Consider the following 6,431-nt stretch of genomic DNA (forward strand, 5'->3'; position numbering starts at 1 on the left):
CTCCTTCTTCAGGTGAAGTGGAGAAATGCATAAAGACACAGCTTATATAGTCAGAGAATCATGTCAGATGTTTACAGGTAACCTTTCCAACTGCCATTTATCACACCTCGGCAGAGAGATAATCACAGCAGTCAAAGGTGTGAATGGTGTCCAAACAGGTCAGTCAGGGAAACATTACATCAAAGAACAATGAGGTGGGGTCACAAGGGGTCAAATATTGCAGATGCTGGGGTCTGTATGAAAAACAAAAAAACAGACAAAAAACATTTTTTTTGGCTGGAAATCACAGCAGGTCCGGCCGCATCTGTGTAGAGAGAACAAGCCAATGTCGACTCGAGTCTGGATGACCCTGCGTCAGGTGGGGTTACATGTAGCGTGACATAAACCCAAGATCTCGGTTGAGGCCGTCCTCATGGGTGCGGAACTTGGCTATCAGTTTCTGCTCGACGATTTTGCGTTGTCGTGTGTCTCGAAGGCCGCCTTGGAGAATGCTTACCCGAAGATCGGAGGCTGAATGTCCTTGACTGCTGAAGTGTTCCCCGACTGGGAGGGAACACTCCTGCCTGGTGATTGTTGTGCGGTGTCCGTTCATCCGTTGTCGCAGTGTCTGCATGGTCTCGCCGATGTACCATGCTCCGGGGCATCCTTTCCTGCAACGTATGAGGTAGACAACGTTGGCCGAGTCACATGAGTATGTACCATGTACCTGGTGGGTGGTGTCCTCACGTGTGATGATGGTATCTGTGTTGATGATCTGGCATGTCTTGCAGAGGTTGCTGTGGCAGGGTTGTGTGGTGTCGTGGTCGCTGTTCTCCTGAAAGCTGGGTAATTTGCTGCGAACGATGGTCTGTTTGAGGTTAGGCGGCTGTTTGAAAGCGAGTACTGGAGGCGTGGGGATGGCCTTAGCGAGGTGTTCGTCGTCATCGATGACATGTTGAAGGCTGCGAAGAACATGGCGTAGTTGCTCCGCTCCGGGGAAGTACTGGACGACGAAGGGTACTCTGTTGGTTGTGTCCCGTGTTTGTCTTCTGAGGAGGTCTATGCGATTTTTCGCTGTGGCCCGTCGGAACTGTCGATCGACGAGTCGAGCGTCATATCCCGTTCTTACAAGGGCGTCTTTCAGTGTCTGTACATTTTCTTCCTATGGACCCACGGCGAAGAATCACTGAAAAGACTACACGATAACATCAACAAGTTCCATCCCACCATCAAACTCACCATGGACTACTCCTCAGAATCAATCTCATTCCTGGACACACGAATCTCCATCAAAGACGGACACCTCAGCACTTCACTCTACCGCAAGCCCACGGACAACCTCACGATGCTTCACTTCTCCAGCTTCCACCCTAACCACGTTAAAGAAGCCATCCCCTATGGACAAGCCCTGCGAATACACAGGATCTGCTCAGACGAGGAGGAACGCGATGGACACCTACAGACACTGAAAGACGCCCTTGTAAGAACGGGATATGACGCTCGACTCGTCGATCGACAGCTCCGACGGGCCACAGCGAAAAATCGCATAGACCTCCTCAGAAGACAAACACGGGACACAACCAACAGAGTACCCTTCGTCGTCCAGTACTTCCCCGGAGCGGAGAAACTACGCCATGTTCTTCGCAGCCTTCAACATGTCATCGATGACGACGAACACCTCACTAAGGCCATCCCCACGCCTCCAGTACTCGCTTTCAAACAGCCGCCTAACCTCAAACAGACCATCGTTCGCAGCAAATTACCCAGCTTTCAGGAGAACAGCGACCACGACACCACACAACCCTGCCACAGCAACCTCTGCAAGACATGCCAGATCATCAACACAGATACCATCATCACACGTGAGGACACCACCCACCAGGTACATGGTACATATTCATGTGACTCGGCCAACGTTGTCTACCTCATACGTTGCAGGAAAGGATGCCCCGGAGCATGGTACATCGGCGAGACCATGCAGACACTGCGACAACGGATGAACGGACACCGCGCAACAATCACCAGGCAGGAGTGTTCCCTCCCAGTCGGGGAACACTTCAGCAGTCAAGGACATTCAGCCTCCGATCTTCGGGTAAGCATTCTCCAAGGTGGCCTTCGAGACACACGACAACGCAAAATCGTCGAGCAGAAACTGATAGCCAAGTTCCGCACCCATGAGGACGGCCTTAACCGAGATCTTGGGTTCATGTCACGCTACATGTAACCCCACCTGATGCAGGGTCATCCAGACTCGAGTCGACATTGGCTTGTTCTCTCTACACGGATGCGGCCGGACCTGCTGTGATTTCCAGCCAAAAAAAAAAAAAAAAAAAAAATGTTTTTTGTCTGTTTTTTTGTTTTTCATACAGACCCCAGCATCTGCAATATTTGACCCCTTGTGACCCCACCTCATTGTTCTTTGATGTAATGTTTCCCTGACTGACCTGTTTGGACACCATTCACACCTTTGACTGCTGTGATTATCTCTCTGCCGAGGTGTGATTAATGGCAGTTGGAAAGGTTACCTGTAAACATCTGACATGATTCTCTGACTATATAAGCTGTGTCTTTATGCATTTCTCCACTTCACCTGAAGAAGGAGCAGCACTCCGAAAGCTTGTGATTTCAAATAAAGCTGTTGGACTATTACCTGGTGTTGTGTGACCTTTTACATTTGTCCACCCCAGTCCAACTCCGGCATCTCCACACCATGGCTACAATAGGAAGAGGGTTGAGCTGGGAGGACTGAACTGGGCGGCCTGGTCCTCCAACCAATGGCAGCGCGGCAAGGGGGCGGGGCCTCCTCTCCAGCTCCGGTGAGCTGGGGCCGATTGTGACGCGCTGTCCCCAGGTGAGAGCAGCTCAGTCAGCACAGAGCTGGGGCTGGAGTCTGGGAGAGGGGCCGCAGGCAGCGGGCCTGGCAAAGGGGCTCAAGCTTCACAATACAAGCTGCTTTCAAATGCACAATTGTTTCCTACACAGCCTGGGTCACTCTGCAAAAAAAACTGTAACAATTCATCATAACTCCCCTGCTTTAGGAGAGGCGTAGAGTGCAAAAGCAAGGAAGTTATGATGAAACTGTGTAAAAGACTGGAGTCAGCTGTGGCTCAGTGGATAGCAGAGTCAGAAGGTTGTGGGTTCAAATCCCGCTCCAGGGACTTGAGCATATAAAGCGAGGCTGACACTCCAGTGCGGTGCTGAGGGAGTGTTGCACTGTCGGAGGGTCAGTACTGATGGAGCACCGCACTGTCGGAGGGGCAGTACTGAGGGAGCGCCGCACTGTTGGAGGGCCAGTACTGAGGGACCGCCGCACCGTCGGAGGGGCAGTAATGAAGGAGCGACGCTCCATCGGAGGGGCAGTACTGAGGGAGCGCCGCACTGTCGGAGGGGCAGTAATGAAGGAGCGCTGCACTGTCGGAGGTGCCGTCCTACAGATGAGACGTTAAACCGAGGCCCCTGTCTGCCCCCTCAGGTGGATGTAAAAGATCCCGTGGTGCTATTTCAAAGAAGTTATCCCCGGTGTTTTGAGCCCAATATTTATCCCTCAATCAACATGACGAAAAAACATTATCTGGTCATTATCACATTGCTGTTTGTGGGAGCTTGCTGTGCACAAATTGGCTGCCACATTTCCCACATTACAACAGTGAATACACTTCAAAAGTACTTCATTGGCTGTAAAGCACTTTGGGACGTCTGATGATCGTGAAAGGCAGTTAAGAAGGCACATGGTATGCTGGCCTTCATTACAAGAGGATTTGAGTACAGGAGTAAAGAAGTCTTACTCCAATTATATCTTCTTCTTCTTCTTAGGCAGTCCCTCGGAACCGAGGATGACTTGCTTCCACATTAAAAATGAGTTCTCAGGTGTAAGGGCAAACTGGGAGAGCTTCTTCTCCCCGAGACAGACCCTCTGATATAAAGGGTCAGGGTCGACTGGACCCATGTTTATCTGTAATTTAAACAGAGGTCTGGTCGTGTTCCGAGCTCTTTCCCCTAGAGGAGAGGGTAGAATGGGGGTCTTTAGTGTTAAATGGTTTCACCTGGGTCCATTGCTTCCATCGCATACCCATCGGTTCCTGTAGACAAACACACGTATCACTTGTCATTAATACAGTACATGGCCCCATCCAACGGGCCCCATTCCCTTTCTTCCGATAACTTGCGTCATTACTTGTTGACCTATTCTGGGCAACTCGTCTGGTTTAAGTCCAGCATTCTGCCTTTCTAGATCTTTAATCTGTTGTTGGTTCCTTACTTCTTTATTTACTGCTTGTGCCTCCTGATTTAGTTGTACTAAGTATCGCCTTAATCTATCTTGTACTGGTCCTGGTTCTCCCACCCCTCCAGCCAAATCCTCTGGTAGTCTCATAGCTCGTCCTGTCATTAATTCATAGGGGGTCAGTCCGGTCGTTCGTCCTGGGGTGGCTCGCAGCCTCATTAGTATGCTGGGTAATAATTCCGACCATCCCTTCCCTGTTTCTTGGATGGCTTTTGTCAGCATGCTTTTCAGTGTCCTATTCATTCTTTCTACCATCCCCGAGCTCTGGGGGTGATAAGGTATGTGATATTTTTGTGTCACATGTAGCAGCTTACAGATTTCTTTCATTATTTTGCTGGTGAAATGAGTGCCGTTGTCTGAGTCAATTTGCAGAGGCACTCCCCAACGGGGTATAACCTCGGTAGCCAATATTAGTGCAGCTGTTTTTGCAGAGCAGTCTCGGGTGGCAAAGGCTTCCACCCACCTGGTAAATTGGTCAATTATTACCAGGCAATATTTCTTCCCCCGGTCCTGCACTAAGGGGCCGGTAAAGTCAATTTGTAAGTTTTCCCAGGGTCCTTGGGGCCTGGGTTGGTTTGCTACTCTAACTCGACATATCTGTCCTACATTATTCTTGCGCATATTATACAGCGGTGGCAATATTTCGCTACTTCCCGACCCATCTTTGGCCACCACCAGTACTGTGTCAGTCGGTGCAACATGTTACTTCTGCCAGTATGTGTTACACCATGGTATAGCGCCATCAGTTGTTGTCTACAACATTCCGGTGCCACCACCTGGTTACGTGGGCCCCATTTCCAAATTCCATCTTGTAATTGCGCGCCAGCTTGTCTCCATTTCTCCTTTTGCTCTTTACTAGTATTTTCTTGTAGCTCCGTTATATTCACTTCCTGTACCCCACTGACTATCATGACCATATTTATTTAGTTTTTGAACGCGTCCCCTGGTTGCATTTTTTCCGCAGCTAGTTTTGCGCCTAGATCTGCATACCTATTCCCCATAGGGGCCTGGTCCTGGGGTTCATAGAAACATAGAAGATAGGAGCAGGAGTAGGCCATTCGGCCCCTCGAGCCTGCTCCGCCATTCAATGAGATCATGGCTGTTTATCTAAATTCGGTACCCTGTCCCTGCCTTCTCCCCATATCCCTTGATCCCTTTAGCCTTAAGAAATATATCCAACTCCTCCTTGAATATATTTAATGAACTGGCCTCCACCGCCCTCTGTGGTAGTGAATTCCACAGGTTCACCACTCTCTGGGTGAAGAAAATCCTCCTCATTTCTGTCCTAAATGGCTTACCCCTTATCTTTAGACTGTGACCCCTGGTTCTGGACTCCCCGACCATCGCGAACATCCTTCCTGCATCCAGTATGTCCAGTCCTGTTAGAATTTTATAAGTTTCAATGAGATCCCCTCTCATTCTTCTAAACTCCAGCGAGTACAAGTCCAATCGACCCAATCTCTCCTCATACTTCATTCCTGCCATCCCAAGTATCAGTCTGGTGAATCTTCGCTGCACTCCCTCCATGGCAAGAACATCTTTCCTCAGATAAGGCGACCAAAACTGCACACAATACTCAAGATGTGGTCTCACCAAGGCCCTGTACAACTGCAGCAAGACATCATTGTTCTTGTACTCAAACCCTCTCGCTACGAAGGCCAACATACCATTTGCCTTCTTAACCACCTGCTGCACCTGCATGCTTACCTTCAGCAACTGGTGCACAAGGACGCCCAGGTCTCGTTGCACTTCCCCTTCTCCCAATCTATTGCCATTCAGATAATAATCTGCCTTCCTGTTTTTGACATCAAAGTGGATAACCTCGCATTTATCCACGTTATATTGTATCTGCCATGCTTCTGCCCAATCACCCAACCTGTTCAAATCATACTGGAGTTTCTCGGCATCCTCCTCACAGCACACACGCCCACCCAGCTTTGTGTCGTCTGCAAACTTGGAGATATTACATCTAGTTCCCTCGTCCAGATCATTAATATATGTTGTGAATGAATAGCTGGGGTCCAAGGTCCGATCCCTGCGGTACCCCACTAGTCACTGCCTGCCACTCGGAAAAAGAGCCGTTTATTCCAACTCTTTGTTTCCTGTCTGCCAACCAGTTCTCTATCCAAGTCAATACCTTGCCCCCAATCCCATGTGCGTTAACTTTACA

At 49.5% G+C, this 6,431-nt stretch overlaps 1 long non-coding RNA gene across 1 annotated transcript in view; it reads left to right on the top strand.

The window, feature by feature from the left end:
* LOC147082732 (uncharacterized) overlaps nt 1-2,339 on the top strand; it is a 71,593-nt gene extending 69,254 nt beyond the window's left edge. The window contains exon 2 of the long non-coding RNA XR_015076231.1: nt 1,918-2,339. This is a non-coding gene — a long non-coding RNA (uncharacterized LOC147082732). The remainder of the gene's footprint in view (nt 1-1,917) is intronic.
* The last annotated feature ends 4,092 nt before the right edge of the window (nt 2,340-6,431 follow it).

This window comes from Somniosus microcephalus, unplaced genomic scaffold, assembly GCF_052327205.1.
Source record: "Somniosus microcephalus isolate GS21.2 unplaced genomic scaffold, FLI_Smic_1.0 scaffold119, whole genome shotgun sequence".
NCBI lineage: Eukaryota > Metazoa > Chordata > Chondrichthyes > Squaliformes > Somniosidae > Somniosus > Somniosus microcephalus.